Below are 13,772 nucleotides of genomic sequence, written 5' to 3' on the forward strand. Positions count from 1 at the left end.
AAATTCACATCAACACATCTTGGGAGATAATGACGTTTTTAAACTTTAAAAAACATCTTAATGTAACAAAAACTCAGACAACCACACATGTCTGAAGCTAAATAAATTTTCAGAAGGTGAATACACCTGATTTCCCATTTACCCAGAATAGGAAACATTCTCAACATTGCACTGACTGCCTTTTAATATGTATTTCTGATCATGTTTCTCTTGCTGAGCAAAAAGGTGAAAATCAAAACTTATATCCATAAATCTTAGATAAAGAAAAAAGATTTTGTCAAATAATCTCTTAGCTTACCAATTGATAAATTTAATCAATCACAACTGATTTACTACTGAAAATGATGGCCTCTTACCAGGCCACTTACACTGATAGAGCAAGTTGGATCAAATGTACAGGGATGATCAATTTTTTGATTGATTTATGTACACATGGGGCCAGCTGGTAAGTAGCATAGCATATCATCCTTGCCAATGACTTGATGATCTGGTTTTGTATCTAGAATGAGGCCAAAATATAATTTGATGCCTTGGCCAAAGAAAAAATATTACTACTTGGCTGCCTTTCCTTGAGTTTGTCTCTTTCTCTTTGTCTTTCTCTCTCTCTCCCTGTCTCTCAGAAATTTCTTTTAGTGGGCAAAGTTATTTTTGATGATAATCTCTTGCTCTTTTTCATCAAATTTAGATTGCAAAAAGTATGTTTAGTATCATGGCACTATCAACTCAAACAAAAATCTGATTATTGTGAATGTGTTTTATCTTAAAGAAAGCTTCTAAAATTTAAAATATTTGTTATTTTTTCTTTTTAAATATGGCTTTTTTATGTGTGGTATAAGAAATATTTTGAAAAGCAACTTTGAGAAATCCTTTTGTTAAGCCATACTGAGTAGATAAAATATTTAGATGATGTTGCTTGGTAGTAATTCCCAGGCACAAAGGAAGCTAGTTAAGAAGTGGCTCATGTGCAAATGAAAATTGTATTTAAATTTCTATATGTTCTAGCTCTAGTTTCAGAAAGCATGGCCAGTCATTTGTGTGTCTGTTCAAGAGAAGAATAATGATTAGCCCATTTTGGCTGAAAAAGGGATTCACATTCAGTAGTGTCCATAGAAATGTAACTTTGTCTGTGCTGGTTGAATTCTAAAGATAGAGTAAAAGTAGAATCAGGAAACCAAAAAGGAGGCATCTTTTCCCTCTGTCTGAGCAAGAGTATTACACTGGGTAGGCAGAGATAGATATAGAAATAGAAATAGAGAGATACAGAGAAAGAGAGAGAAATTTAAGACCAGTTAAAATCAATGTATTTCTTTGTAATCTCTGTCCAGTCACATTAAACAGCATATCATTTGTCTGTCATCAAGCACGTCCCATGCCCTTCATTCAATAACATGTCCTTCCGATAACAGACATTTTTAAAAATCAGTAATGAGTACAGAAATCAGATTTATAGTTGGATAATTTATTGTAAAACCTTTAAAAAACATTAGCTATTTCAAATATTAAAATATTGATATATAATGTTTATATAATGTGACATATGGATATACATATTATATCAAATGTGAATATATATGGCATGTGAAGTCATTTTTAATTTTTTATTATACAGCTAACCCATGTTCTTAGTTCAACAAAATTGAGGATTACAAACATGGTGTCAGTAAAGAGTGAGTCCCATCCCTCCCTAGATCCCTAGATCCCAGGCCACTTCTGAGAGATAGCTATCATCAAGAGTTGTCAAGGCATGTCTTTACAGAAACTTTCCATGAAATTATAGAACACATATACATGTAATCAACATAGCAGGTGCAGGTTTCAGTCTACAAATTGACGTATGCAAGAAGTATTGCATTTGTTTATTTCCTTGGAACCAACTAATATCAATTTCTAGATTCTAGCCTGCTGTGAAATTCAAATTAAGTCATCCTCAGCACAGAAATGTTTGATAAGACTAACAACCTCTTTCTGATAATTTTCAAACTCCTTAATTCTCTGTCCAGGATCAGAGTATGTGTCCGAATGCTAACAGGACCCATAAGCCTCTCCTTCTGCCTAGGATTCTCTTTTTAAATGTATGTATATTTTATTACTGTGCTTGCATTTTATTAGTCATTTTTAACATCTGCTATAATACCGAAAAATATTTGCAATGTGTGATAGAGTTAATACCCCTACTATGTAAATAAGTCTTATAAACCAGCATGAAAATAATTCTTACAAATGAATACAAAAACAGTAGAAATCAATATGAAAGAGATAATTTCAAAAAGTTAAACAAAAATGGTCAATACACACACAAAATCAGCCCTAGTAGTCATCAAGGAAATGTAAGAAGATGCCCTTTTCCTATTAAATTTTACAAAGATTAAAAATAATCTTATTAACTAGTATGAATGAGATTACAGAGATATAGTCATAATGAAATTTTAATAGGAATAATGGAATTATATTAAATCTATAGATCAATTTGGGGATCATTAACATCTTTACTATGTTGAACCTTCTATTTCATTAACATAGATCTCTCTATTTATTGAGGTCTCTTGATTTCTTCTATCAGAATTTTGTAATTTACAGCATACAGGACCTATACATGTTTGATTAAGTGTATATCAAAATATTTCATTATCTTGGGAGTTATCATAAATGATATTGTGTTTGTTATTTCACTTTCCTAATGTTCATTGTTAATATATAAAATTGTAATTGATGTTCATATGTTGAACTTGTACCCTGTGATTTTGCCAAACTCACTTATTAGTTCTTTATTAAGTTGAAATAATTCCTCTTTATTTCTAATTTTCTGAGAGTTTTTATCAGGAATGAATGTTGGATTTTGTTAAATGCTTTGTCTGCATCAATTGATATGATCATATGATTTTTCTTCTTTGGCCTGTTGATATGGTAGATTACATTGATCAATTTTAAAATGTTCAAAAAATTTTAAGAAATACACAAAAACTTGAGTATCTGAAATAAATTCCACTTGGTCATGATATACCCTTCTTTACATGCATTTGATTACTACATTGGCTAATATTTTGTTGAGGATTTAAGTTTAAGCTTTTTTTTCTTATACTCTTTTTGTCTGCTGTTGTTATCAGCCTGATACTGACCTTATAAACTGAGGTGGTAAGTATTCTCTCCCTTGTATTTTCTAGAAGAGATTATATGCAAAATTGTTATTACTTCTTTAAATGTTTGATAGAAATCACTAGTTAAACAAGCTGGGCCTGGAGATTTCTTTTTAGAGAGCTTTCACATCATTAAGTACATTTTTAATGGTGTATAACTATTCGTATCATTTATTTCTCCTACATTGAATTTTGATTTCTTGTGGTTTTCAATAAATTGATCTATTTCTACTAAGTTGTCCAATTTGGTAGTGTAAAGTTGTTCATACTATTCACTTATGATTCTTTTAATGGCTGCATGATCTATAATGAAGTATTGTATTTTATTGCTGATATAAATTTGTGATTTGTGTCTTCTTGCTTTTTATTTTCTTCAGCCTTGTTAGAGGTTGACCAATGTTATTGATTTTTTAAAAATAAACAGCTTTTTGTCTCATTGATGTTTCTATTGTTTTCTTATTTTTAATTTCATTGATTTCTGTTCTTTGTTATTTCCTTTCCCTGCTTGCTTTCAGTTTATTTTGTTCTTTTTCTAGTTTCCTGATGTAGGAACATCAAGAAATTTGTATTATTATTATTATTAATATTACTATTTTTTTTTGAGATGAAGTCTTACTCTGTCACAACGACTAGAGTGCAATGGTATCATCATAGCTCACTGCAACCTCAAAGTCCTTGGATCAAGTTGTCCTCCTGCCTCAATCTCCTGAGCAGCTGAGACTATAGGCATGTGCCACTAGCCTGGCTAATTTTTTCTATTTTTAGTAGAGATGGGATCTCTCTCTTGCTCATGTTGGTTTTGAACTCCTGAGGTCAAGCAGTTCTCCCTCCTTGGCCTCCTAGAGTGCATGAGACACCGGGCCTGGCCAAGAAACTTACATTATTGATTTAAGACTTTTCTTCATTTCTAAGGTCATCATTTAGTGTAATACATTTTCTTCCCAGCACGATTTTCCTTTTATTTTTTAGTCCAATGTATTTTTTATTTTCTTTGAGACTTTCTCTTTGACCTACGGATGGATTATTTGTTAATAGAAATATGATGTTTAGTTTCCACATGCTTAGAAATTTTACTGTTGCTTTTCTGTTATTAATTATTAATATTACATTATGATTAGAGAACATACTCAACATGACACCAATTCATTTAAATTCTTGACATTTGTTTTATGGCCCAGGGTGTGTTATATTTTGGTGAATGTTCCATGGTGTTTGAAAAAAGTGTGTATTCTGCTGTTGTTGGTTGCAGTGTTCTATGTATGTTAATTCCATCCTGTTGGTTGATTGTGTTTTCCATAATTTCTATATTCTTTCTGATTTTATGTCTATTAGTTTTACCAATTGCTGAAAAGTGTGTTGAAGTCTCCACTATAATTGTGGATTTGTCTACTTCTTCTTTCAGGTTTGAGTTTTTGCTTCATGTGTTTTGAGGCTTTGTTGTTTGGTGTGCACAAAATTAGAATCACTAGGTATTTCTGGTGGATGGATTATTTTATCATTAAATCACATATTAATAAAGCCACTTCTGCTAGGGTTTTTTAATAAATGTTTACATGGCATATATATGGATATATATTTTTCCATTCATGTACTTTTTACCTTCCTATGTCATTGAACTTTAAATGAGTTTATCATAATACCATATAGTTCGTTATGTTTTTTATCTGCTCTGGTAATTTCCATCTTTTAAGTACTGTGTTTAGATCCTTTACATTTAAGGTACTTATCGCTATGTAAGAGCTTAAGTTTGCCATTTTATTATTTGTTTTCTATTTGTCTCTTCTGTTTTCCTTATTCCTCTGTTTCACTTTTCTTGCCTTCTTGTGGATTTCTTGAACATTTTGAGGGATTCCATCTTGATTTATTTTTAGTGTTCTTGAGTCTATCTCTTTATAGTATATAAGAGTGTATCTTTTGCACAACCTTTGTAGTTGTTGCTCTGGTACCCTATTAATATAGATATAGGTATAAATACAAATATAGATAGAAGAGAGATCTCTAATATCTTACCACTCAACTGAAGTGTAGAAACTTCAGTTCTATTTAGGTCCCTTTGCCTTTCTCACTTTTGAAAATATGAGTTTTGCTCAGTTTTTTTAATCTGTAGGTTTTTATCTTTCACCAAATTTGGCAAGTTCTCAGCCATTATTTGTTTAATACTATTCCAGCCCCACTCTCTTCCTCCTGCCCCTCTTGACTGCAATAATACAGATGCTGGATCTTTTGTTATTGTCCCCCAGGTCCTTTAGGCTTGGCTCATTTTTGTTCAGCCTATTTTTTTGTCCTTTGTTGTCCAAACTTTACACATTCAATTGATCTGCCCTCAAGTTTACTTAGAGCAGTAATATCACATAGTTAAACAGCAACAATAAAAAAGCCACCAAAAATTTACCTTTTGGTAAAGTTGACTAACTGGTAGAATTATCACATTGCATTTATTTGTAACTTGATATACAGTCTAGGAATTACAGAACTATCCTGTAGAATTGGAATTTATTCATTCAGCTGCTGATTTTCCATCTACTTCCTAGACACAGAACAGGATTTCTGGTGTTTCACTTTTTCTCTCTTTTCTGCAAATAATAATGACAATAACACATAAACTCGAAATCAGCATAAATGGAACCATTAGAGGAGAAGTTATTTTCTCCATTTTAGAGCATTCACACATAACTGAAATGATTTATGTTTTTAAGTTTTGTTGGTCTTGAAAATATGTGATCTTATCCACCAGTGCTATTTGTGGTGATGCTGTAGCTGTGCACCTCCATCCAGATATAGTGGTTCTCAGTCCCCTGATCCTCTTTGGGGACAGTTAATGAACACTCTTTGGCACATGCTAAGAAGCCTGAGATAAGCACTATTATAATTTATTTCTATCTAAATTGCTCCAATTTGGGAAACAATGCTGAATTGTACTGATTTCCCACAAACCTAGTTCATTTTGATAAATACTACTTTATGTCTTGATGCAAGATATTAGAGCAACCGAAAATAAACACATATCCACACACATATAAATGTCTCCAACCTTTTATTTTGAATCAAACAATTGCTTTTTGTTCTTCTCATTGATTCAGTTGGTAATTAATACCGTGCTCTACAATGAATGTCACTTGCATAATTTGAACATTCAACAATATTAATATTCCCCTTCTTAGAAATAAAAATGAACCGAAGAACCTTTTAACAGCTGTTTGGAGCATATTTTGTAATCAGATTGGGCATTTGTGCCTGTAAACAATAAAATAGTGAATTATTCTTTAAATCTGCCGCCTTGTCAGTATTTTACAGTCTGATCACTTGTACTGAAAGAAAGTAGGCTACATTATGAAATAATTTTCTGAAGAATTTATCTTAAGGTAAAACTCTACAAAATATTCCTTTTTCTTAACCTCTTCCCTTGTAATTATTATTATATTTAAAATCCATAATTTAAAATAACTGTAAATAAAACTGGTAGATATTGTTTGGCATAGCACCTTACAAGCAAAATAGCCATTTAGGCTTATTGCTTGCTAACCGTGGATATAAATGAAGATGTTAATTAAGCTGAATTTGTTCAGAAATGGAATAAGTGGGGGGAACATTTAAACACTACTTTTACCTTGAAAACTGTTAAATGGGCCTCTACTTTAGGAAGGGAAGGATGCAGAAGAGATACTGGGGGACACAATAGAAAAACTTTCCCTCACATGATGTAACAAAATGTTCTAGCTTGAAAAATAAGACATGTAACTATCAAACAGTTATAAAATATTTTTATGTTATCTTTTTGGACTTTCTTTTTTTTTTACAAATTTTTAAAAAATTTTAAAAATAATAAGATATAAATGTGAGACATGTCTAAGACAAGATGCAGTTAAATGTCACTGAATGGCACAGACAGTACATTCTAAAACTTTAGAGAAAGGCCAAGATTCTGGGAATTGGAATAATTCATGATGTTCTCACTAGTCATCTTTTTTGCAAGGATCATAGCAATAAAGACATCATAGTGATGTGCTGAAGCCAGCTTGTGCTGGCTCACGAAAGCACATCATCTTCAACTCTTCCCAAATCCTCCTGAAATTCTCTGTTGGGAGTATTTACACCACAGAAATTGGCAAATTCTACACATCAGGGCTAATTTTTTTCCCTCAGAAAAATGGTTGGTAAACATTTACCAGCACGTCATTGTATGTAAGGGACCTTATCACAATCTAGTTCAAATATTCATTTAAAGTCTGGTTAAATTTTATTTGTTTATTTATTTATTTATTGCAGATGAACAGGCTGAGACCAAAGGGTTAGAGTGACTTGAGTAAGGCACACTGTAAGTAACTGTAAGTAAACAACAGATCCTGATTTTCAGGTTTGCACCTAAATGTTTTCCTACTTTATAGTATTGTTCCCATATTGACAAATTTTATTTTTACTTATGATTTCTCCCCTGAACCGGTAAGAATTGTTTGAACCCTGAATGTCCAGTGTATCTTAAGGCTAATTTCGTAGCCCAATAAAATTCATTAATAATAGAAAAGCCCAGTGAAATCTATTTTTGGTATCTATGTCTACATAATAAATACCCCAAGATTTAGTGGCTTAACCACTGATATTTTAAATTTTGTTTTATTTTGTTCACAAGTTTGTGGGTCAGGTATCTGGGAAGGATGAAGCTAGGGAGTTTTCATTAGAGGTTTTAAGATTTTAGCTTGGGCTGCAGCCATCAGATGTCTCAATTTTTGATTGCCCAGGTTGGCTGACTCACACTGTAGCTGATACCGCCTGCCTGCTGAGAGTCACCTGGCAGTCTATTGAAGATTTTGCACGTGGCTTCTTCAGCCTGGCAGTCTCAGATGAGTTAGACTTCTTATGGGGCAGTTCAGCCTTCAACGTACAGGTTTTACAGTGAATAAGGCAGAAGCATGGCCTTCCCTGCCCTAGGCTTGGAAGTTACATAGGATCACTTCTGCCATGCTCCCTGTTGGCTTAAGCCCACCCAGATACCAGGGAAAGGAACATTGACATTACCTCTCAATTGGAGATGTCTCAAAGAACTTTATGGCTATTTCTTTTAAACCTGACCCAGAAGTCAAATTCATTTACTTCCAGATACTCTAATATCTAAAACCCTGATTCCTACAAAGTATTGGGGTTTTTTTAGCCATTTGCAAAGAAAAAGAGTAACTAAGTTTCCTAAATCTAAGTACAACATAACAAAACCCTAGATGTGAGCTTTTTCCTTATTCCCTCATATTCTGTGGAGCAATTTTGATAATCTTAAGTAATATTTAAGGAAGAGATTCAATGAAATGTAACATACCATTTTTATGCTTAAGAAACTTAAAATATAGTTGGGGAAATGTAATATTCATTCATGCGTTCGTTCTTCCTCTCAGGATTTAGTTACTGAACATGTCTTCTGAGCCAAACTCAGTACTAGGTTCTTGGAAAACAAAGAAAACCATATTTTCACTGGCTTTAATAAGCTCACAATCTAGTGGGACTACAAACCACTTATGTGCATGATGCAATAGTGATGGTTGATAAATAGAGTTATGAAGAAATTTCAATAGGGCTCAGGGAAGAGAACCATGAATTTTTCATGTGGGGAGTAGGTAGAATTTCTGAGCTGATGTTGGAAATCAAAAGTATGGATAATTTAGAAATATATCCCAAGATGCCTTTGCCTGTGTTTCCGTACTTATACTTTAAAATATGGGCACACCTGCTAAAGAGGCATTAATGTCATACAGAATAATAGAGTCTCATTTAGAAGACCTGATGCAAGAGAAAATGTGTAGCCCTACAGACACTGTGTTCTAGTCACATAATGAACTTTTTTTTCTTGATTTCACAACTGTCTTCTAGACTGAGGAAAAGTAGAAAAGACCCCCACAAACATTTCTAGAGCAAAGGAGTATAAACATGTAGTTTGAAAGCAGTTTCTCCAAAGACCAAAGACAAATTTATGAACCAAAAAGCAATTAAAGAACAGTGGGTGTTGGAAAAAAGGGGAAAAGATGACTATTTAGAATTAAGCACACAATGGAGACCATCCAGAGCTGAGAAGGCATTGATTGATACTTCTAACATAACTACTAGGGCTGACTAAAATGAATTCAATGTTTCCTAAGTACATAGGAATTTTGATAAATATAAGTATGATAAGATTATAATTAGCTAATGTAGAGCCTCATTGCAAAAGTGTCATTTTAACAGAGTTCATCTGCTTTTGAGGCTACTAGGATTGGGTTGACAAGATATCTGGGAAATTTCACAGCAGTGACTTTGTAAAGAATTCACATACTGTGACCTTATAATTAGGAAGGAGTGCCTAGTGGTGGCCCCTTTGGTCATACAATTTGAATCTTTGTCAGTCTTACAGTTTAACCTTGTCACAGATCCCGGATATAGAGAAATACAAGCTTACTGAACTTTCACACCTCATAACTGACTGAGAAATCCTTACAGCTCATTTTATCGAACTCTTAAGTTCTTCCTGACATGTATTCCAGGAAACCTGATCCCTCCTTCCATTGAGTCTCCCACATTGAATCATTACGCTGATTCTCTTCCCCCACCGGACTCTAGATCACTTTATTCATTTCTAAGATTTGGGAGTGTCCACAAAGTACTAGGAAAGAGAGTTTAAGTCACCAGAGAGATTTACACTAACCTGACTATAGAGTATCAAGAAAGGGTTATGTTAAAGTTAAGTGATTTTTCAATTCAATATTCTCTCCAGCTAAGTTGCCATTATTGGTTTTCCACTGTGCAATTCTGCTACAGCGCCAAATGCTGGAGGAAGCCTGCATATCAGTGAGAAGGGGCTGTGCTGTGCTGCAGTAACACACAACCTTCAAATCTGAGTGACTTCAAATAACAAAAATGTATTTCCCACTTATGCTACATTGCTGTCTTGGGTTAAGAGCATCTCTGTTCCATGTCACTCCCACTTAGGGACTCAGGACGACAGAAGCTCCACATCTATAGCATCACTGTGTCATGGAAAAAGGAATAAGCACATAGGGACTCACCAAGACTTCTGCCCAGGAGGTAGCACCTCACTGCTGCTCATGTTCTTTGCCACGTTACATTGACAGATGCAAGTTACAGGGCATAAGGGATGTACGTCCGCCAGAACTGAAACACTGGGACAGCCCTAAATGTCACCACAGCTTAAGTATCTACCGTTAATAATTAGAGACACACTAGCCCTAAGAGTAAAACTTTTAGCTAAACTTGCATCATAAAAAACTATTACAGGATTAAATGTAATCAGCTTGTGTCTTAAGTGTGTATTTCTCTCTGAGTGAGATAGCACCAATATTTACTATAAAGTCAGTGCAAAAACATACTTTGAAAAATGAGTGACATGACTATTTCATAAGCGAGATGTGTCCAAACTCTATCTCTAGGAAAAAGCTTATTCTCATTCATTTCACATAGTTCAATTTCTCTTTCAAGCTCACTTAAAACCTGGGGCAATACCCAGCTTATCACAAACAGAGCTGTGTAGGAGATTTCTAAAGCTAATTTCTGCTTGCGGGCTTTGTGGTTTAATCATCACACTTTCTCTCCTTTTGAGTTCCAATTGGTGATGGACTTACAGGGGTATTGTATGGTACTGACTCTGGCTTGGCCTATCCTGAGGATTTTTTTTTTTTTTTTGTAATTAAAAAAAATTTTTCCCATATGTAAGAAACTAGTGAGAAAGGTCAATCTAATCTCCACCTCCCCTCAGCATGACAGCTTCTCTACAAATTGAGATTTGTAAACGTCAATGGATCATGTTCACTGTACTCCCCAATGGAAATGCATTCCTTTCACTGCCAATCAGGCATAATTCTAGGAAGAATGCCCATACATCCCCACTCCAATACTCAAACATTTTCCTTTTTCAGGCCCTCTTAAGACACGAATTTTTTCCAGTTTTGTTTGTTTGCTTGTTTTTTATTAAGGGTCGATGTTGGTTGAATGACTAAGTCACATTCACAAACATGCTACATCATGGCATTAATTCCATTTAAAAAATGTCACATTTTACTGAGAGAAAGATGCATTATGCATTAATTCTATGTATATGTTGTTGGTATATATACTTATATAACCTGAAAACATTTTTCTCATTGCTTTTAATACATACTATCATTTCAGAGACATATCTTTTGGAGAAATTTAAAAATTGGCAGTGCCATGTCTCTTTACACTTAAGTACTAATTTTCTGTGGCTATTTAAATGTTTACTTAGTTAATGCCATTTGATGCAAATAATTAACTCATAATTTTAGAACCAAGAAACTTCACTCACTTCACTCATTTATTTTACAAGTGAGGATACTAAGGTTCTGAAAGGTTTTTTAGACTAAGAGAAGACGGATTTCTGGGGAACAGTTATAACAACAAAAACAAAAGTTTTTCAATGGGTGAAAGAAAGGAAAAACAACAATAATAACAATATATAATATTAATCACCTATTCATTTCGTTTTAAGTTTTCTTACATGTGCTTTTTTTAAGGCAGACAAAATTGCTATAGTAAAGATTTGCTCAGTAGGTTTGAGATTCACATATATAGGGTGATTGTTGAGTAGTGGTTGTCTAGAGACTGTGTTAAGAAAGATTCTGAGGACACATAAAATCTTGGCCATGGGGTTCTGTGACTGGGTAGCAATGTCTTCCCTGGCACAGGGAATGAGAGAAACAGCATGTGTGCTATACTTCTTTGTTCCTAAGGTAACTCAAAGTACAAGCAACCAGAAATGGGTTGGTAATGAGTACCGTAGTTTAATTTTGATCATGACACTATACAAAGAATATAAAACACTTTGATTCCCTTTGTGTATTCCATTTTCCTGTCAATACAGTGGATGGTTTGTATTTTAAAAGTTTTAAAAGTTTTCCAAAAACCGGAACAAGGGATAGAAAATGTATTGGTGGTCACCTTGCAGTGGTTGGATGAGGAATGGGACATGGATATAGCTGTTATCTAATGATTCCCAACAATCTTTGGGAACTGCTAAAGAAGGATATTATGCATGGAAAATTCTAAGAGTGCTTCTGAGAGCAGCGAACCAGAAAAGACTCCCTTGCAATTTGTTCTTGGAAGGTCTACGTTTAAAGCTGTATTCCAAACTAAAAAAGGAAATGTGATTTACAGCAGGAGAAATTTCAAGAAGTGGCCTTTGAGGATAGCTCTGAAACATGGCTATTTTTTCTTCCAGTATATGAGTAATAAGGACATTGAAAACTGTTGCAGGGGAAACAAAAAGAATTTACATAGCATTTGTCATAACATCACCCCAGACATAGGGACAGTGAGAAGATAATGAATTCTTGACAATCAAGTACACTTAAGTTAAGAAAGAGAGAACTCAGCCAAAAATATCATAGAATGTATTGTAGGAAATTGTCACCAGAAAAAATGTTTATACCATAATTAAAGTAAAATAAATCTAAGAGTATATTATATGATTTCAAATATCATTAGTAAATAAACTTTAAGACTACTATTTGTCTCACATGCTACGTGTTCACAGCATGAAGATTGATACGGTAGTTTAGACTTGCAACATAAGTTAGAAACCCCAAATTTGAATCGTAGATTTGTCACTGACTACTTATGTGATTTGGAGCCAGTTGCATGATGACTCTGGATTTTAACTTTATTTCTTAAAATTTTGTGTTTGGATCTCTCAAATACATTTTCACTGTAAAACACATCACCATGCTATGTAAAGCAGAAAGAACACCCACCTACACACCAAAACAGCTGGTCAGAGACAGCATTTGGTGGGAAAGGGTGAACTTGAAGACAAGCCTGAGGCTGATGTAAATTTGGTGCCATTCGCCTTTATGGATTGGCAGTTTCAAGATTAGGAAGTTGATCACTCCGACAGCTCTCAGGCATGTCCCTGGGTGCAGAGAAGAGAGAACTGGTCCAGGAAGGGCATGAAGGGCCAGGGAAGTAGACCCACGGGTTCTGTTTAAGCTTCTGTGGTGCTGAGCTGCTTCTCTGGTGAAGATACACTTGTGTTGCCCTAAAGTAGATACAAGGCACCCCTGTCTCAAAGTCATTGAGTCCTAAAGTATTAATGTAACTGCTGCTGCCTCTGGAAACATCTTAGATCATCTGTGGGACTTCTAGCCCTGGCTCTCATCTTCAGAACTTATTTCTCAATCACTGGGGAGGATATTGCATCCATCGAGATTACTGGGCAGAAAAAAATTCAAATCCATTTTATAAGAATCTTTATAAGAATCTTAACAAGATCCCAGCATAGCCCACATCCCAGACCTTCTCCACCTCATACTCCACAGTTGTTCTCTAGCACAGCACTTTATTTCCTTTATTAGAACCTGAAATTATAGTATTAACTTCTTAAAATATGCATATTATCTGTGTTCTGCACTAGAATGTAAGCTCTATGAAGGCAGAAGTCTCATCTTTCTTGTTCACCCACGCCTGGTCCATAGTACTCAATAACATGTTCATTCCATGAACTGAGTGGATGAATGCTCCATGAAAGAAAAGCAACATAGTCAGTCACATAAACTTCAGACATGCTGCATACTATATACCTCTCTTGTATAGGAACAAATATTTTTCTTAATCATCATATTTATTTTATATGCATTAGAAAAAAAAATTAGA

Source organism: Lemur catta, chromosome 8, assembly GCF_020740605.2.
Source record: "Lemur catta isolate mLemCat1 chromosome 8, mLemCat1.pri, whole genome shotgun sequence".
In the NCBI taxonomy this organism is placed as follows: domain Eukaryota; kingdom Metazoa; phylum Chordata; class Mammalia; order Primates; family Lemuridae; genus Lemur; species Lemur catta.